Raw genomic sequence first — 20116 nt, 5'->3', positions numbered from 1 at the left:
TGTTGACCACGGGATCCTGGGTTTCTGGAAGCTCAGAGCAGAGAGGGGCCATGGAGGAATTGAGCCCTGCAAAGGCCAAAGCCAACATCAAGGTGAGGCATCGGCCAGTCTCTGCCCACAAGTGTGTGGGTACGTGTGTTCCCACGAGGGTCAGTGCTCCCCCACGCCCCCTACGACAAAACTGGATTTATTAATGGGAATAATGGTAACAAAAATCAAAGGCCAGTGCCATAGTCGTAAACAATGGGCCATGTGTCGAGTGCTGTGGTCTGGCTTCTAGTCTCTGGATGGTGGTTTGGGGCTTAACCTAGAGAGAAGACAGGAGGATCTGGGCTTCTTTGAAGCCGGTGACCACCAAGTGGACGTGAAGGCTGCTAAGGGTTCAACTCTCCAACATGGCAAGAAATGTGCTAACCTCAAAGCTTTGAGTTAGCTCTGCCCCAGCAGAAAGGCGACATTGGCTCAGCCTTGGGTCTAGAGTTTGGGGTCTCTGCACTCTTTCATGGAAGAGGACCCATGGCAGGCAGAAGGCGGATGGACAGCAAGGAGAGGGACTGTCCCTCAGAATGTCTCGAACCCTGAAAGCTGTCCTATCTCTTGGGCCCAGAAGTGGGCTCCCCAGAGCATGAGATCCCATTTGGGTATATTCGGACACCCCATAGATCTGGCTTCCCCGAGCAAGCTCCCATCAGTTCTATTTGAAACCTCTTAAGAGAGAAGCACCAGACAGATGATACAACAGGTCATCAGCTGTGGGTTAACCTGGTAGCAGGTGTAAATGGCGCCTATACACACTTCAGTAATCTGGAGAGAGAGAATGGGGAATGGGTGAGCCAGGTCCAAAGTCAAGGGCACAGGCAGCAGCAGAGAGAAAAGGAAACCAGACGGGACCACAGACAGATGTAAGGAAACCAAAAAGTACAGGGATGAAGGAATGGAAAGCGATCATAACAGGAACAGACATGGAGAAGCAGATGAGGGGAAACCCAATGGTTCAGAAACACCAGGTTGGGAGGGATCGAGGTTCACATCACCAATATCGGGACAAACTGACAGGTGTCTCCTGATGTGATGTACCGAGAAGGACATAATGACACTCCGGTGGCATCCCTGCCCCAAATGCAGAGCCTGAATCTAACCACGCAGAAATATCCAATGTGTTCTCTTCAAATCACCAAGCTTAAGGTACCCAGAGAAAGGCAGGTGCTCCGTCCCAGCTTAAAGAATAGTAAAAAGAAAGACAGGGCATTGAATGTAATTCACCATCCTGGTTTGGCTTTTGGAAGAGAGGGGAAAATTACTTGTAAAGAGCATTATTGAGAAAATTGACAAAGCTTGCACACGGACTGGTGGGTCAGACAATAGTATGAGATCAAGAGTAGACATTCTGATTTTGTTAACGGCACAGTGGATACATAAGAGTGTCCTTGCTCTTGGGAAAAACACACTGAAGTATTTAGGCATAAAGGGCCACTAGGTCTCCAGGTCACTCTCAAATAGTTCAGAAACAATATGGGAAAAATATGTGTAAATATATATAGAGAGAGAATGATAAAGCAAATGGGTAAAATGCAAATAAACAGTGAATCTAGATAAAGAATATAGAGAAATTCTTTTAAAATACTTGCAGCTTTTCTGTACACTGGCAAAAAATACTGAGTTGATTTTTTTAAAAAACGCTTTAATGTTTATTTATTTTTGAGAGAGACAGAGACAGAGACAGAGCACAAGCAGGGAAAGGGCAGAGAGAGGGAGACACAGAATTGGAAGCAGTTTCCAGGCTCTGAGCTATCAGCACAGAGCCCAACATGGGGCTCGAACTCATGAACCGTGAGATCATGACCTGAGCCAAAGTCAGACGCTTAACCGACTGAGCCACCCAGGCACCCCCAAGTTGGTATTTTAAAAGAGGTACTTTGGGCTGCTGGCTGGCTCAGTCCAGTTGGAGGAACATGCAAATCTGGATCTTGGTGTTGGCGAGTTCAAGCCCCACGTTGGGTGTCAAGATGACCTAAATAAATAAAAACCTTTAAAAAAATAATTAAAAAATTTAAATATGAAAAAACAATCAGAAGAGGTGCCTGGAGGCTCCCTGTTGAGGTGGGGGACAGGTGCTGGCTGGCTCTGGAGCCTTTTCGTGGGGCTGAGAAGCAGCCTGGGAACCAGCCCTCCAGCAGCTGAGAACATCTGGACAACTTGACCCGTCCCTCGCTGCCTACTTGAAGGCCTGTTTTTCCAACCCTTCACCCTGTGACCTCAACACGAGTGAGTGGGGGTGCAGGAGGGTGGGCCCACAGCTGCCCCTTGCCCTGCACCAGGAGGTACCAGCTATCTCCAGCTCAGCTGGTCCCTCACAACACACAGCAAAGCCCACCCTTGCCCTTTGGCCACACGAGGAGGAAGGATGCAACAAGAAAGGTTAGGTCAGCAGGCAAACGAGGCTCCGTGTGTGAGCCGCTCTGTGCTCACCAGTTCTGTGCCCTGGGCTGGTGGCTGTGTCCCCCAGAGCGCCCAAGGCTGGCCTGCTTTTACACTTGGGTTCCCTAAATATCCCCTTTCCTGACCCATGACTTCATCATATTACCCTGTTTTTCCTTCTTATTGATTTGTCGACATGTCTACCGTGTATGTGTGTGTGTTTGTGAGAGAGAGACAGAGACAGAGACAGAGACAGAGAGACAGAAAGATTTGGCTTTATTCAGTGTTCTGAGCAGGGCTCCGAGCTACAGCTGAGGTCCCCCAGCCTCTACCTGCAGATCTGACAACTCAGGAGTTCTGTGAACTTGGGCAGGCTGATGGGCCAAGCAGGGGACCAGCTCCAAGACTGCATGGGCCCCAGAAATCCTTAGTCATCCGTCTTGTGAAGATATTCCAGAAGTAAAGCATCCCTAGGCCCCCCAGATGGCCCTCCTCATGCTGACCCGGATATTCCTATCCCGGTCACAGAACATTCTAGAAAAGAACCACACCTCTCTGTTTTCTCCCTCGCCTCCCAGAAATGGGAGAGATGCAAGGTCAACAGAAAACAGGCAAGAAATGTGACCCTGTCCGCCAAGTTTTGAGTGGAAAGTGAGTGAGTGAGTGAGTGAGTGAAAAACCTCTCATAGTTTAGGTGAGTTTAGCTCATAATCTGGTTTCTTCCCTAGCACATATGACACTCAAAACACTGGGAAGACCCCAATGAGGCCTGAACTCAAAAGCCGGCCTTACTTGGGATCACAGCACGCTGAAAAGCTCATCAGAGATGACCCTGGCATCCCAAATGGAGCTGGTCCCTTCCCCAACCTAATTGGGGCCCAAGGAGACAACTAACTGTATTGAAATTCAAGTCCCAAAGAGGCAGGACGCAGCTCAGAAGGTGTTGAAGAAAGGCTGCCTAACCACAGCCACTGAAACGTGTTTACGGCTGTCTGTCGGCCGCTTCGTAGCTTCCCCTGTGACGTTGTCGAAAGATCTAAATGCACCCCGTGCATTGCAGGGGAACACACTGCGCGGGCCAATTTAGCTGATCAAATCTTGGCAAGTCAGCAAGTAGGGACCATATTGACATTTAAAACATAAGAGGCGATCTCCTGGTCTGCTCCAGCCGCCTCCCCAGCTGGCTGGAGAGAACTGTGCCTCCGAATCTGGACCAGCTGGGTCTCCTGCAGATAAGCTGTCTCTTTGTCTCGTCCATGCCTCGTGCGGCGGGTGTGGGGATTTGCCATTTTGAATGACTGCTGACAAGGGCAGAAACCAACCTGTGACCGAGTGTCCCGAATTCCCATCCTCAAGATAAGAGTGGGCAAACAGTCAGATCTATAAATAATGCTTCCTGAAGCACCTCGCACACTTGGCAGCCAAGGGCCTCTCACTTCTCTCTTCCCCAGGGCGGAGCCGGCGGGCTCCCTCTCCCTGGACCTTTGGAAGCCCAGCCTCAGGAGCCCTTTTGCCTTTCCCCACCTTGCGCTGAGCCAAAGGCAGCCACGAGATGGTTCTAGTCCCAGCCATGCAGCTGCCCAGAAGTCAGCCTTGGTGCAGAAGAGCCCTCCCTGAGGTCTCTGAGCCCCAGTTCGCCCCCAGTTAGGGTGAGAAGCCTCCACCAGGCTGGCGGAGAACACGTCCAGAATTCCAGGCCACGGCCATGGGCTCCATGTTGCCCTGCAGGTATCCCTGCGTGATTCCCTACCTGCTCACGGGAGCGGGAGGCAGGGGAGGCGTCCCTCCCTCTCTCGCTGCCATAACCAGTCTGTAGTTACTGGACTCGGTTCTTTGTCTCAACTCATCTCTCAGCTGCCAACGGGATCGTTTTTGTCACAGCTTGTGAGGTATTTTGTTTTCTTTCTCTCTCTCTGATAATTTTCATCATCAGCTTGAATTCAGAAGAGATGCCCAAAGTGACCCCAGCCCCCGGATAAACACCGCTGCCCGGTGCCCCCATGACCTGATAATGACAGTAACTCACAGTTATAGAATGTTCACTGAGCCAGGCTCTATGGAAAAGCCTTTAGATGGATGATTGGTCTCTTTTAATCCTCCCAATAACCGGATGGAGTACAAACTATTATCACCCCCAGGAGGTAATGGATGCTTTGAGAGGTCAAGTACCTGGCCTGGGATCACAGAGCTAGTGAGTAGGGGGGCTGGAGCTCGGATCCAGGTAGCCTGGGCCCCAGACCACGGAGCCTCACCACTGCCATCAGCGCTGTCGGGACACAAAGAGTGCCTGGCCAAGACGTCTGTCCCCCCAGAGAAGAGGCGGCATAGTGGAACCACCCGTACACCAGAGGCACCAGCTGTGAACTGAGATGAAGCCCACGAAGTGAGCAGCCCTTGGGGCCACAGAGTCACCACAAGGACGAAGCTGGAACGGGCCTTGGGAAGACTCCAGGACACCACTCCCTCCTCTTACAGGTGAATGGCAAAGACGCTCGGGCCCCGCACTTTAGCTGGTGAAGCATCCACGACCACGAGGGAACAGCCCTTCTGCCCGTGGCCCCCACTTTGGGGTTGGTCCTCCCAGCAGACGGGGCAGGAGGGGTCAGCTCGATGCGGGACGGGACCTGGTCGGGTTCCGGTGGAGACCCCAAGGCCCTGGCTTTGCCCAGGACTGGCTCGGCCCTCTGGAGGCCCCTGTGGGGCAGCCTCCAGAATGAGAGGCTGCGGGTTAACCACATCTGCCCTTTAGACCCGGCAATTAACGCCCCCTCTTCACGCCTGGGTGTCTTTGCAGCCTCTTCTCTCCCGCAACCGCGAGCGGATGAGAGGATCATTCTTCCACGTCTTAAGACTCTTGGTAGTTCTATTTCCATGGCTACTCCATTCACGCTCAAGCTTTGGTTACATCCTCAGCCGCCTGAGCTGCCAGCCCTAAAAAATCCCGGAGCGGTACGAGGGTGGACGGATGGATGGCTATGGAGAGAGCAAATGGAAAAAATTTGTCGGAGGCCAGATCACCAGCATGGCGTCGGGAACTGACCAGCATCCCACTGTGCAGAAGGGTGGTGCTAAGGGGCTGCTGTGGGGGCCTTCCTTCTCCCCCCACCTTCTGGCCCTCTCTTCGGGGTTCTGCTACACACGCCCCAGAATGCCCTCCTCTCTAACCAGTAGCCCCTGGGGCTAACGGCAACCTCAGACGGTTGGTGAATGACACTAAGTTCTCTCCCGTACCCATTTGGATTTTGCCCCTCTTGCCTTTGCCTGCTGCCCCAAGGAAGGTCTCACGGGGCATCCCATTAACTGGAGGGCAAGCAGGTGAGCAGGCTGGAGTGGATGGCCTTGATGTACCTCCCAGAAGGAGTACAGTTTGGGTCCCCAAGGAGAGGAGAGAGGGGATGGTCCGGTTCTCCGAGACCCCGCTTTCCTACTTCTGCCATGCGCACACTGGTGACCCACGGGACTTTGTAGGCACCTTCTTCAAGTCCTCCGTGCAGGGTCTAGAACAGCGGGGGGGACAGAAGGGGCATTTACAGGAGCTTTTCCATGATCACAATGACCAAGAACACCGTAAGGAGACTGACACTGTAAGAGAGAGTAAAGGCACTCCTCCGGCTGCTGCTCGGATCTGGTCACCTACTAAGTGCTTTCCAGGCACACTGTGTGTTATTTCACAGAGTCCCGTATGGCCCCATCGCACACACAAGGAACACCAGGAGGCCTGCAGAAACCCAGCACTAGCCGAGCTGGGGTTCAAACCCAGCTGTGGGCCATGCTTCTGTTTTCTCTGTTCCCTGGAATCCTGCAGGTGGAGGCCCCAGATGACATCCGGGTCACCTCTGACCGAAGCAGGAATTCGGCTGACAATTTCCCAAGATCCTAGGGAAGATCCTAGGCCCAGGCATCCCAGGTAGGTATCCGCCTGCCCAGTCTAGGGTGGTGCTGATTGTGGTCTGCTCCTCCTCAACCATTTCTAAACCTACCTTCCTTGCCGCACTTCCTCGTTTTCATCTGGGCTTTGCCCTTGGGGCAGGGCTCCAAGTGCTGGGAGCTCTGGGGGGACAGCCTGGGCGGGAGGGTTCCCCAGCCAGCCAGGCGGACCCCCAGCCCCACTCTGCCACAGTCTGTGCCTGTGCCCTCCCCCTTCGCTCCTCTAAAACCACTTCATCCCCCCCGCCCCCCACCTTTCATAAGGAAAACAGCCTCTACTTAGCTGGGGTTGAAAGAACAGTGGTACTTTTTTCGTATTCCTGCTACCGCCCCATCCCTCTCCCACCTGCGTTTTTAAAACCTTTCAACCCGGCCTAATAAGCAAAGCCACTAGGAGGGTCGAGAGGAGGGGGAGGTCCTCCAAGGACCGACCACTCTCCTCTGCCCCCACCCCAGGTTAACTGCTGTGGGGGAAGGGAACTATAACGGCGCAGGGAGGGGTGGGCTGATCCGGGAGGATAAACCCAAGCACAACCCCAGCTCTGCCTGTGGGTGCTGCCTGCCCTGCCTCATCCCCCCCCCCCCCAGAAAGCGATGTAGGGATGGGAAGGAGGCGGGGCTCGGAGAAGGGGCGCACCGGCCCGCGCACTGGCCCTGCTGACTCCGCAAAGCTGGCCCCACCAGCCCCGCATGAGGAGTCGCAGCGTCCCCTCCGCCCCGCGTGCCTGCCGGCCCTTCCTAAGCCCCCTGCTCGGGGACGCTGGCGGCCGGCCACTTTCCCTCCTCGTCCCCATGGCCTCTGCAGAGCAGGTCCGCACCTGGTGGAGACCACAGCCCGCCGGGCCACGCGCCACCGCCACGGGGCGGGGGGGGGGGGGGGGGGGGGGGGGGACAGGGTCAGCCAGAGCGCACCGAGCGCGGGCGCCACATGGTGGGCGGGAGCGGAGCCGCTCGGCCCTGCCCTTTAGGGGCTTCTCGTCGACAGGAGCCTCGGGCTGGACGTGGGGGCACAGCCGCTTTCCTGGGGAGACCTGGTGAATTGCTCACGGAGCCTTCGAAACACGCGCGCAAGGTGGGCGGCCGCGCCACGTGCCCACCTGGCCACCAGGGCGGGGCTGCTCCGGCCTCTCCCGCCCGCGGTCCCCTCGAGGTCCGTCCCTCCTCTGCGGCCCCGGTCCCATAAGACAATACTCTGCGTCCCCACGCAGCAGCCAACGTTCTAATGGCCCGACACTTGATGCTGGATCTCAGCTCAGTGTCCCAACCAGACTGTAAGCGCCCCCAGGGCAGCCAGCGTCTCAGACGACGCGCACAGGGCGAGGTCACGGGATGGCTCTTGGAGGGGTCATCGGGGCCGCCGCGGTTGGTCCCGCGGGTGAGAAGCGCTGTGGCCCGAGAGCGGAGCTTCCTTCCAACCATCGGGTTTTGCGACGGGGAGACCGAGTGGGAAGCGGCCAGAAGGCCCGCACTGCGCGGGCGGGAGTGTCCCTTTGCCTCCATTCATCGCAGGGGCAGCCGAGGCTGCGGCCGAGCCGCGCTCACCCCACCCTGGGAGGCGGCCGCCCAACGCCCGGGGAGGTTTGGGAAATGGGCGAAGTGGTCAGACTGGTTTCCGGAGCCGGGCTCGGAATCCACGCAGGCTGGCAGGCGTTGGTGGGGGAGGACTGAACCCCGCCAGTGGCGTCAGAGAGGCCACCCCGGGACGCTTTGTTTTCCACCCTCGAAAGCGACCCCGACGGGTGGGGGTGGGGGAAGAGCAGGCATCCAGTTAGGGAAACCCGGTTTTCCGGGATGAACCAGCACACTGGCCGCTCCTCGCCCCGCTGGTGGTACCCAACCCCCTCCCGGCCACAGCCCGGAGTTGGCCAAGAGCGCCTGGAGGAGTGAGCTCCCGTCCATAGCGAGCCTGGGCTTTGATCGTCGTATTTGAAAGACACAAGAGGAGGGGAAAGGAGTGTGAAGAAGCGTCCAGCTTTACCACTAACCTGAATGACCCCGCACCAGTCACTCCCTTGTCCCAGCCTCAGTTTCCTCATCTCCCGCTGGCCCTTCCAATCACTCTCAGAAGTCTAGGTGGACGGCAACGTGGGGACTCCCTCTAGGGTCGGTGCAAGGGGAAAGGAGGGTGCCAGAGCCGGTGGCCGTGTGCTCTCAGAGGGTTGAGCAGTCTGGAGGAAACCCAACTAGCTGTGGGGGGGGCGTGGGCACCCCCATCCCACTCCCAGGCGCTGGGGACTCCGCGATGGGAAAATGGAGTCTTCAAACTCTCTACCATGCAGAAGCGTGGCACTGATGGCGGAGGCTGCCAGGCGCCAGGTTCTCCTGCGCTCCCCGGGCTGAGAAGGGGTGCCTCCCGCTCCCACACACTTCCCTCCCCGCCCCCCCCCAACCTAGGGGTTTGGTGCAGGGGCGTGGAGAGAAGGGGCTGAGCAAGCCGGGGGGATTGGAGCGAGACAGCGCTGCCATCCCAGAAAATGGAGTGCCAAATTTCCCGTTTGCAGCAGCTGCCGGGCAGCTAGGGGGGTCTCGAGAGCCGCCCATGCTGCGGTCTTCTTTGAGGTTCCTGGGTGGAAAGATGGGGGCATGAGGTTGGCACTACGCAGGGGCCGTGGGGGCTCCTGACTTAGTGACACCCCCCCCCCCTCCAACCAACCCAATCTGAAGAGAGAAGGAACTGGGAGCTAGGAGGGCGCCCAGCCCTCATCACCGCCGCGTCCGCGGGGGACCCCCCCCCCTTCCCGCAACCAGGGTGGGCTGCAGCGTGGGCTCGGGTCCAGCCCTGCGACCGGCGTGGAAGAGGGGTGGGGGTGGTCCCGGCGGAGCCGCCGGGGCCGGGCGAGTGGCCGTCGCACGCGGAGCCCCCTCGGGGTGGGGAGCACTCCGGACCCCCGAGAGGGGTGGGGCGAGAGCGGGAGGGGGGTACCCCGGGGGCCCCCGGGCCGCCCCGCCCGGTGGGCTGCAGGGGCCCCCCGTGGGCCCGGGCCGGGCTTTGTCTGCGGCAGCTCGGCTTTGGGAAGGCGCCAGCCCGGGTACAAGATGGCGGGGAAAGGGTGGGATCGCGGGCGCTCGCCACGCGGAGCGGCCCCGCTCTGCCTGCACTGCAGCGGGGGGAGGGGCGCGCGGCGCCGGCGCCCCCCGCGCGCCCCCGCCCCCGCCCCGGCCGCGGGCCGCCCCCCCCCCGCGCCCCCGCGCCGGCCGCCCCGCGCCCCTCCGGCCCCGCCGCCGCTGTGTGGCGGCGGCAGCCTGCGCCTCACTCCGCCGAGCCGCGGCCGCGGCAGCTGCAGAAAATGGCTGCCAAAGCGGCGCCAGTCGCCACGCTGCCACGGGCGGGGGGCGCGCGCCGCAGCCCACCCGCAGCCCCGCTCCCTTTCCCTCGCCCGGGGACTCTCCGCCCGGGCGCCGGGACCCCGGCGGGCACCGGGGGAGCAGGGGCCGGAGCGGGGGCGAGCGGGGAGGGGGAGGGGCGGTTACCTGCGGGCGGAGGGGGCGCGGGGTGGGGGGGGGGGTGGCCGGAGGACTCGGCAGGGAGGGCGCTCTCGGCCCGTCCCCCTCCCTGCGAGCCCGGAGCCCTCACGAGGTCGCGGCTCCCGGGTGGGGAAATGCTAATGGGCTGTTGACCTCCGTGACCGCGTGCCGCCCCCACCCGTGTAGATATCACTGTCCTCACCCCCACCCCCAACCCCCCCACCCGGGCGCTGCGGCCGAGCTGGCCCTCCCTGACGCCCCCGGCAGAAAAATGAAAATTAAATTAAAAGCCGTGTGCGTGCCGACTACAAAACGACCCAAGCCCGGAACTCCGCGGAGAAGATCCGGGTGGATCCTCCGGCGCCATGAACTGCAGCGGCGGCGGTGCTCAGCAGGTGCCGCGCGCCCACCCTCCTCTCTGCAGGGAGCCGCTCCCCGACCCCCGCCTCCGCCCGGCCGGGAGCAGCTCGCGCAGTGGAGGCGCCCGCGGCCACCCTGCAGCTCCCTGGCACCCGGGCCCAAGCACGCTTCTTTGGGCGCCAAGGGGAGCCCGGGGCTGTGGAGAAGGGCGCCCAGGGCGAGGGGGAGACCCCAGCGTGAATTCAGGACAGGACCGAGGAGCGCACCAGAGCGGGGAGGAAATTGCACCCCCCCCCCGGAACCCCAAGCTCGGGGTTCCTGAGAAATAAACGAAAAGTGCAAACAGAGGGCCCGTGGGTGAGGTCGGACTCTGGAATCGGGACCGCTTCGTGAGGTAGAGCGGGTCCGTAGCCCCCCCCCCTCCCCAATCCGGAGAAACCCAGGCCCAAAGCGGCCAGGCCCGCCCCGGGGAGAGGTGTGTCTGTAAGTTTGGGGTTTTAATTTTTCCCTTTCTGCAAGTTTCCCTCTCACCCCTCCCGCCAACTGCGTTCTCCACTCCAGCGATTTCACTACCACTGGCTGGAAAACTCAAATTCAGTAAATGAGAGGGCAGAGACCAGGAGCCAACAGGTCAGGTAAAGGTGTTCCCAGATTTGAGAGGGGCTTCTGCTCTTGGGGGTTAAGAGTAGAGAAGAGGCACACTTAAGGAGGCACGCCCCTGTGCCGGGAGAAGTCGGGGGGGGGGACACCTGGGCACCTGCACCCCCCCCATCCCCCCGCTGGACGAAGGTCTCCATGTACCTAAGCACACAGAAACCTGGGAATGGGGATTTAATATAAATGGCCTGGCTAAATGGACGCGAGCAGGCGCGGGGCAGGGATGGGCTATGCAGGGGCGTCGAGAGGCTGTGCCCGGGCGTCCACGGATTTTCCGGTGCTCAGACAGGTCTCCACGGCACACAGGTCGGGCACCGGGAGCAGACCTAGGCAAACTCTCTGCCCCAAGGGCATCTTCAGTCCCCGCGCGGGAGGGGAACCGTGCTTTCTGTTAGGCAAAACACCGCGGCAGCATATCTCAGCCAAGGTCAGGGAGGGATATAAGCTGGCACCAAGGGCTGCTGCGGCCGCAGAGCTTCCTTCCGCAAAAACAGCGAGGAGGAGGCGGCCGAAGCTAACTCGATCCAGCAGGCAGCGCCCTCCTAATCTCGCACCCGCATTCCCTGGCAGTGCCCGTTTCCGCCACCTTTCCCCAGGAGGGGCCAGGTTGGGGGATTTGAGGTTTGAAAGGAAAGGAGAGCGAGGGCAGTGGAGGATGCCCGAGACGGAGCGGAGGTCCGGCAGGTCTTGTCGTCGCGCCCCGTTCCCCATCCCCCACCCGAGCCGGCCTCCTGTGCGACCCCCACCTGCGCCGTGTTCCAGGCGCAGGCTTCCCAGTAGGGGGCATCGCTCCGCGCCTCCTCGAGGCGGCTGCCCTAGAGGCGAGCTCGGTCACAGGCGAAGTCCCCAGGGCGCTAGGGTACCCATTGTCTTAGCTTTCCTCTTTGGGTCCCCTGGGGACAGGAGAGGATCCCCAAGGGGTGCCTCCGGCCTCCGCGGCGTCACTGGGAGGACAGGCGCTGCGGCACTGGCGACTGCCCAGGAGGGGTCAGCCGGACACCTGTGCGTGCGTGCGCGCGCGTGCGCGCGCCTCTGAGCGGGAGGGAGGGGGCGAGGGGCGCCCCCGGAACCGCTGTGCCTTCGCTCCCTGAATTTGAGGCGAACGGGAGCCTCATGCCCAGAGGAACAGTGACGTCTTCTGCCTCCGCGGGCTCCCCACCCCACGGGTGGGCCCAGAGCTGGGCACCTGACCTGCATCCGGCAACTACCGCTCCGCTGCAGGCTGCCTGGAAACCCAAGGATGGCTCCTTTGGAGCATTTTCCCTCCCGCACGCAGGGTGGTTTTTTTTTTTTTTTTTTTTTCCTTCCCATTTCCCCTCAACAATTGGCAGGTTTTTAAAGTAACCTTTAAATGAGACATCGATTTATCATTATTCTGATTGCATTCAGAGATCCAGCCCGAAGGGAAACCCAGGGAAATGGTAATTTGGTGGTACCTAGGGTTGTTTGTGGTTAAGCACATCCCTAGCCCCGCAAGCACATTTCTTTGGCAGCTAATTGCTCCGATTACCTTTGGGGCGGGGGAGGTGAGTGTGTGCCTGTGTTGGGGGGGAGACTCGTACTGTTCCCAGAGCCCTGTGCGTGCACGCCGTGGACCTGATGCTGCGGCGGCTACTGCAGCAGCGACGCGCACACACCCCCGGCCTCCAGCTCTCCTCCCGCATCCGGGCCTTCCGGCTCCTCAGCCGCCGTCCGCTGGGTTTGGGGAGGGGGTGCGTGGGGTGTGATGTGGAAGCTTGCGCGGAGGGGGCGAGGACAGGCCGAACGGGAGGGAGAGAATGACAGCGAGGCGGAGGGGGAGGGGGACAACGGCGCGAAGAAAACTTGGGGAGAGGGTGCAGGCAAAAAAACGGGGGTAGGCAAGGGGGGGGTGCCGAGGCGAGAGGCGGGGATGCCGGGGGAGAAAGAAAGGGAGGGGGCGGGGAGCGGGCGGGGAGCGGGCGGGGGCGGCTGGCTCGTTTCCACTCGTGAGAGCCGGTTGCCGAGAGACGCGCGGGCCAATGAGCGCGCACCAGCTCAGCCCGGCGCCCGCCGCGTGCCCTTATATGGTGAGGCCGCTCGGCGGGCGCTCGCGCACATCGCCATATAAGGGCAGGAACCTAAATACAGGCTATACCTTGTTCTCCGCTCGCCCGGCCGCGGCCCCGGCGATCGATGAGCGCGCCGCCGAGCGGGCCGCGGCGCGCGGGCTCCGAGCGCGGGCGGGAGAGGGCCGCGGCGGCCGCGCGGCCGGGCCAGATGTGGTCGGCGTCATGGCAGCTCCGGCCAGCTGTGGCGCTGGGAAGGAGTCGCCCGCCGCCGCCAGGCTTCCCCCTTCTTTCCTCCCGCCGCCCCCCTCCCTCCTACTCCCCGCACTGTTTCCGAGGTGCAAATGCAAATGAGCCGGGATTGAAATCTAATTGCTTTTGTTTAAAAAAAAAATAATAATAACGTGAGCGAGTCTGTGTCGAGTGTGAGCAAAGGCCCAGGATCCCGAGAAACCGAGCCGAACGCCTGGTGGGCGGGCGTTGGGGAGGAAAGAGACCTGGGCTGTGATTTGGGGCTTGGGGTCCTCCGGCTGTCTCCCGAGGCCTGGCCTCGCGGTCATCTGAGATTCCGCGCCCCATTTCTCCGACCCCCTAGGCGCCAGGCCCGGCCAAGGTCCCAGTCTGGAGCTCGCGGGTTGGGAGCTGCGTGTGGCTGGGGCGGCGGGGAGGCCGGGAGCGGTGGCGGCGAGGACCCACGGGATCGGGGCCCGAGCGGGCAGCCTGGGGCCAGCCGGGCGGCGGGAGGGAGAGGTGAGAAGCGTCGCTGTCACCTCTCTCCGCCGTCTCTGTACCGGCCCTGCTCCCAGACGTCACGGCGAGTGCTGCTTGAGGTGGCAAGCCGCGGGATTGGGCCCGTTAGGTGGAATCAGACCGTTGAGGGTGGGAGGGGGCTGCAGGAGGTCTCTTTGGGTGGAGAGGTTGGTGCGAGCCCCTGGATAGCCCATCAGCCACGGCCATCTGGGCTCCTGCCTGTGCCAGAGACCCCAGAGCCGGGTCTCCTGCGGATTGCTCTGTTTGTATTCTCCCTCCCCACTTCTGGCCAGTCCCCTCACCCACGGGGAGAGGGATTTTAACCTCCTGGTAGGGAGGGGGGGGAGATCTGATCGCAGGTGTGGCCCCTGATCGGGATGTCTGGAGAAGAGGGAGGGAGCCTCAGTCTGGGACCTGTCCCGTGCTGCTGCGGTGGTTCCCACGCCTGGGTGGTACAACCTCGAACTGTGGGTGAATGTTGCTGGAAACCCCAAATAGCCCACCAGCAAGCCCGTACACAGCCACAGCAGGTTTGGGGCCGAGGCCTTTCTCTTCCACCGTTTGTAGTGGGTGTGAGAGACTCCCAGGGACCCCTGGCTCACCAGCTGGCTGACGGTCCTGGAGAAGCACATGCGCCTGGATCCGTGGCCTCTGGAGTCTGAGAGACCCTTGCCCCGGCACATGCTCCACAGGTGCCCAGGTGCCCCTCTGCAGCCAGTTTGCAGTGGGGCTCTATTGACCTGCCTTGACTTCCCCCTCGCCTGGAGATGCCACGGAGAGAACCTCTCCCTTCTGAAGAAGCCATTTCCAGTAGCATGATGCCACCTATAGAATGTACCTGGAATTAGTCCGAGCTGCTGCGATGCCTCCAGCAGTGTGGCGCTGGTGAGGGAGCTGGAGGGAAGATAATGCCCTCTGTTGTCCTTGACTGAGGTTGGGGAAGAGAAGGGACTGGAAAGATGGTCAGGTCACCCAGCGCTTCCTCTAGGACTCTTCCTCTTGCCTTCCTGGGTCCCCTGGCTAGATGTTCGGTAGCCCTGTGCCTGGCATCATTGGGGAAACGGAAACTGGTACCCAGCACAGCTGAGACCGTGCTTTCCAGACAGTCACAGACTCACAAACTCCAGGGTTTTGTGCACTGGCTGGGGCGATGGGCCCTGGGTCAGCCATCCGTGGTTAACAAGTATTTCCTAAAGGTTCTGGAATCCCAAGAAACCTGCCTGAACGACCCCACGTGTATGGACTGTGGAGACCAGACAGGCTGTTTTAAGGCTACCTGGCTCCAAATGATGGCTTTGCAAGGAGAAGCTGAAGCTGGGAGAAAGAAACCGACTTGTCCAAGGTAACTCAGCTAGCCAGGAACAGAACCAGCTCAGGGCTGGACGCTGAGCTTTTTATCTTCAGCCCCAATCCACTGGTCTTTGGATCATGCGGACACGTCTCAGAGGCAGCCCGGCACAGGCTTCTGTATCGATGTGGCTCGGTGGTCCAGGAGCCCTGGAGATGGTGGGTGAAGGGAGACCGGTGGTGGCCGCCTGCCTGGCTGTTCCAGCGCTTGGAACTGACAGCCACTGATGGCAGCCCGTCGCGCTGTCAGGGCGGCTAGGGAAGACGGGGAGCAGAGGCAGGAAGACCGTCGGGATTTGGCTCCCGGACTCCTGGTATTGCCAGAATCTCGGAAGTGCGAGAGCCAGTGACATACACCATCTCCCCCACCCCGGCTAACATGCCAAACCCCAGAATTCAGAGCAGCAGCAGGGCCATACCTGCCTCCCTGCAGAGCCTGGTTCCATACCGAGAAATCTCCTCCTAGGCCCTCAACTCTTGGGTGACAGACTTAGGTCGAGCTCTGTCCTGTGGCTTCACTTGGCCACTGGCAAGTTACTTAAGCCTTCCGGGCTGGTTTCAGAACGTAGTTCAGAATGTATTTCAGATGTAGTTAATAAGCCTCCCTCTAAGGGCTGTGACGAGGAATGGAAGTCAAGATTTCTCGGGAAGGATCAAATACAGAACTTGGCTTGGAGCAGCCCTTGCTCAGTGGATGGTGGCTACATCTGTCCACTCCCACCGTTCCCGCATATCTTCTTGTACCAGGCTGGGCACCAGGCTCTCGGATACAGATGACCATAAAATATCACGTACGTCCGTTGGATCCCATGTGGAAACCGGTACAGGAAAACTCTCCCCGGCGGGCTCCCCTGGGCGGGTGGTGGGTGGTCGTCAGCTCCAGCCTCCTCCCTCCCCTTGCCTAAATTCCCCTCCCCCTTCTGCCTGGCTCCACCCTCAGCCCTGCCTACCCCTTGCTGCCACCCAGGACCCAGCGTTGTATCCCGAGACTGGCTTCCCTGAGTATTCCGTGTAGACAGCCCTGGGATCTTTTCCTCCCGGGAAGGTCAGTGCCTATAAGGTGCATTACAGGTGCCCGTCAAGCAAACCAAATGGGAAAGAACCTGCCCATTTTGGAAGGTGGGAATACTGATTTTCCAGAGGGCAGGGAGGGGCTTCCCTGGACTCCCCCGAACTTGGAACAGGGGCTGGGCAGCGTTGAGAGCCCCTGCTGGAGGGAGCACAGGGGGTTAGCCCACAGGCTTTCAGTGCCTGATGGATGGTGGACAGGGAGAGGAGGCAGCTCAGTGTCAGGCTCTGAGCCATCTCCCCCACATGTCTGTGCCCTTCTTCCTTTCCTTTCCCCCACCCGTGCCCCCGGCACACCCTCTCTTTCAGACTCGCACCCCCCCCCACGGTGGCTGCCAGCTCAGCCCGCACCCCAGGCGCTTCTGAGTGGTGCGGGCGCTGTGGAAACCCAGCTGGACCCCGCGATCCTCCTCACCCACCGCGCTCACCCTCTGCGTTTCACCTGGACACTCCCCCGCGGCCCCAGTGGTGCAACGTGGGCTGTGAACTTTTCGCCTGGCCGGACCCCGGGATTTGCTCTTAGAAATTCCCGACTCCGACTCCGGGAGGAAAGCTTCCCACCCCGCCGCCCCGCCCAATGGGGCCTGCGACGGCGACTGGGGGGGGGGGGCAAGTCGGGCGCCCCGCAACCCCCAGCCCGCCCGCCGGGGCCCTTCCAGCCAGTCCCGCAGCGCCCCCTTCTGCGCGGGCCGGTCTTTGTCCCCAGCGGGCTGGGACCCGGTGGGTTCGGGCTCTGGGGCAAACGAAGCCGATACTCCGGTCCTTGCAAGCGGGGTGGCGCCCCCCTCAGGAGGACAGGCCGCTCGCGGGGCCCCAAGAGGCCCAACCTCTCCGCTTAGCTTGGGGGGCGCAGGGGGAATGGAGGGTGGAGTTCTGGGACCCTCCGCCGGCGCTGGGGGGTGGGAGGCTACTCCCAGAGCGGGCGGGAGAAGGAGGTGGTCTGGAGACCTTCTGCAGACTTAAGAGGTTTCCGAAGCATCAAACTGACGACGCCCCGCAAGGCGCTCGGCTGGCCCCTTCCTCTATTCATTCCGTGTCCTCCTCTAGTCTCAGAAAAGGAGAAACTGAGGCTGAAACCCTGCACTGTGATGGGGAGGCCTGTGATCCCAGGATGCCTCCGTTTCCCAGCTAGGAAAAGTCTGGGGGGCGGCGGCCAGAATCTTTGCTCGGGTATTCTAGGGGTGCCCCCACCCCGCCCAGGGTAGAAGTTGCAATAACTCACACACCGCTGGGAAGAAGTTAATACCTCTGAGGTCGGTCTGAGCACCACCTCCCCCAGGGAGGCTTAAAGACGTCGGGATAGAAACGGCTCCAAGAGGCAGCATGAATGAACGCGGAAGGGGACCCCCTGTCCAACCCCACAGCCCCCAGCCTCCAAAGACAGCCCCTCCCGCAGCCCACAGTCCCTTCCCTCGGTACCCTCCTCCCTTCCGCCCAAAACAGCCGGTCCTTCCACAGGAAGGGGGGGGACTAATTCTCCCCCCCCCCATTCCCCCTCCTGCCAGCCCAGTTCTGCAGGCGGCCCCACCTCGACGCAGTTCATAATCCACCTTCGTCCTGTAACCCTGATGTTAAAAGGAACTTAATAATTATTTAAAAAGAGGTGACCGCGATGGTGGCTTCCTGGTGGCAAGCCTGAGCCGCCGCCACCTCCTTGATAAACACAAAACTTGCATCTTTTGGGAAGAGACGGGGGTTCTGGTTCGCAGCAGGATGTGGGGGTCACGGGCGGGTCCCCGCCGCGCTGCGTTCCTTCTCTGCACTATCTACTGGGGGAGGGGGGCAGTGGCCTCGGAGGGCACCAGCTCCTCTGGAGCCCAGAATGGCCCCGAAAGTGGCCCCGCGATTACAATTCTGGTGCAAATTCATTTACCATATTTATTTGTGGATTTTCTCCCTCCCACTCCTTTTCATATTAAAAAAAGATCAAAAAGATTTTTTAATGTATAAAAGATGTTTCCTCCACATAATGCCCTCACCACCACCCACACAACCTTTTTTTTTTTTTTTTTCTTTTCTTTTCTTTTCTGCTTTGAATTCAAAGACTTCTGCCCCAGTCAGCAGGGCGGCAATCTCAGAGCAAGGAAGGGCTTCCTCTGATCCGTCCAAAGGGTGGGGAACGGAGTCCTGGCGGAACCAGCCGAGAGGCCCAGAGTGCTGGTCGGCCAGGGACCTCCTTAATCCAAATCAAATCATAGAAACTCAGCTTTTAATTTCCACTACTTTAAACCTCATCTCTCCCCGGTCCTGGTCAAGAATCCCACCCTCTCTGCAAAATCAGTTTTTCTTGCCTTAAGCCTCTGTTTGCTGGATCTCAAGGACTAGCTGAAGAAAAAGAAAATTAATTTTGCCTGTGATTGCTGTGTTATTCTAGATAAGCCATTATTATGCAAATGAGGGAGTGCGGCTTTCAAGATGAATAAGGACGGTTCCGGGTAGCGGCGCAGGACAGCCCCAGATGTTTGCATAATCGCTTGTGCCCCAACTTCAAGAGTGCAAAATGTCAAGGGAGGAAGTTGTGCGGGTAAATACGGTACCACGTTCCCTGAATTTGATTTTCTAGAGAAGGGCGGGGAAGCGGGGCTGAGGCTTTCATCTGCGGGGAGAAAAGGCGTCCCGGCTCTCCGGCTAGGGTGTCCCGGCCCGAGCGGCCGTCCGCGCTTTCCCCCCATGGGGCCGAGCCACCCCGCGGCCGAAGGCGGCTGCAGAGACCCGGGTCCCGCCCGGGCGGCGAGGCGCTTGCGCGGGGACGGGGCCGCCGCTGGCCGCGCGCTTTCCGGCAGCCCCGGAACCGGCTACGCGGCTTCTGGGCGTGCGCGGAGCCGGCGCGCTCTGGTGGCGCAGCCTCGACGCCCGCCCGGCCTCGTCGGGCCCCCCGACGGCGTCCCCTCCCGGGGGCCAAGGCCCGGCGTGCACGGCGGGAGCCCCGGCGCGGCGCCGGGCCGAGGGCGCGCAATCCCGCCGAGCTCCGGCAGAGAGAAGAAGACCGAACCCTCGCGGGCACCGTCGCGCGTTCTCCGTCGAGTCCCGGACTTGTCCCCTTGGGCTTGTCCCCGCGCGGCCCGCTCCCGCGGAGGGCGAACGGGGCCCCGCGGACGCCTCGGCTGCCCCAGGTGGTTCCGGAGGCCCCCAGCTCGTGCCTCCTCCAACGACCCGGTAGCCCCCCGCCCCGACCTGTTTCTCTGACCTCTAAAAGGAGAGGCCGGGCTTGGGCTTTTCTCAGAGCCAACAGCCGAATAAGGAACAGCCCTGGCCGAGGGACGGCCAGTTTGGAACTAGTTGAGGTCCCCGGAGTCCCAGCAAAAAGTCACTTCAATTCCTTCCGCTTGGGGGCGGGGTAGGAAGCGAGAAAGGACCTGAAGCTAAAGACGGAGAACTAGGCGTCCCTACAACGTCCCTGGGGCGGAAGAGAGCCCTCGGGTGGGGGTGGGGAGGGTGGAGGGGAGGAGGCGGTGACCAGCGGACTAGCGAGGCTGGCCGCCAGAGTGCCAACCCTGGAGGGATTCGGGTCCAAGGGAGCCCGGAGACCTGGCTGTGGTGCCGGCAACCCTTGGCCAGCCTAGCCTGGTGCCATTCCTTGGGAGGTACGTGCTCCCTGCCTTCCGGGACGTGTAGGGTCACGAGAGCCGAGGGGGCGCACAGCGACCATGCCGCGTAACCGCGAGGCCACTGCTCTCTCCCTCCCGGCAGAATCCGGGGGTCGAATTTTCCACCGGGGACAGCCCGAATTACAGGCTGCAATTCAGGCTGCAGTCAATGGGCCGAGCCGTCGATGCCAGCGCCGACGCGGCCGCAGAGTCGCCGCGCCCCAGGCATCCCAGGCCAAGAGGCTTCTGATAATGCCCTCGTCTTGGATGGGGCTCCAAAGCCTTGACCCCTAGGCCAGCCACTGGTCTCAGGCCGCTCTGCCCCCACACCCCGCCGCCCTCCTGCCCCGCCGTCCCTAGACCTGCTCTGAGCCCCTTCTCCAGGAGCGGCGGGAACACGGCGCCGGGACCCACTCGCCCCCGCACCGCTTCCACTCCTCGGGAGGGGCGCAGGGGTGCAGCCGCTCGGTTTTCCCGCCCACCTCTGAGCCGTCTCCCCTCACCCCTGTG

The 20116-nt window shown here is 60.9% G+C and overlaps 1 protein-coding gene and 1 long non-coding RNA gene across 2 annotated transcripts in view; both read right to left on the bottom strand.

Annotated features, from left to right (window-relative positions):
• Positions 1-2677: 2677 nt before the first annotated feature.
• Positions 2678-9324, bottom strand: LOC125151603 (uncharacterized). The gene is made up of 3 exons (XR_007146881.1): positions 8331-9324; positions 5767-5915; positions 2678-5391 (listed from the first exon to the last, which is right to left on the bottom strand). It is a non-coding gene; the product is annotated as an uncharacterized LOC125151603 (long non-coding RNA).
• A 6577-nt stretch (positions 9325-15901) lies between these two features.
• CBX2 (chromobox 2) overlaps positions 15902-20116 on the bottom strand; it is a 28175-nt gene continuing 23960 nt past the window's right edge. Inside the window, exon 6 of the transcript XR_007146880.1 lies at positions 15902-15907. The gene's annotated coding sequence lies outside the window, so the exon portion shown is untranslated. The remainder of the gene's footprint in view (positions 15908-20116) is intronic.

This window comes from Prionailurus viverrinus, chromosome E1 (assembly GCF_022837055.1).
Source record: "Prionailurus viverrinus isolate Anna chromosome E1, UM_Priviv_1.0, whole genome shotgun sequence".
NCBI classification, from domain to species: Eukaryota; Metazoa; Chordata; class Mammalia; order Carnivora; family Felidae; genus Prionailurus; species Prionailurus viverrinus.
This window is presented reverse-complemented; position numbering and strand designations above follow the sequence as displayed.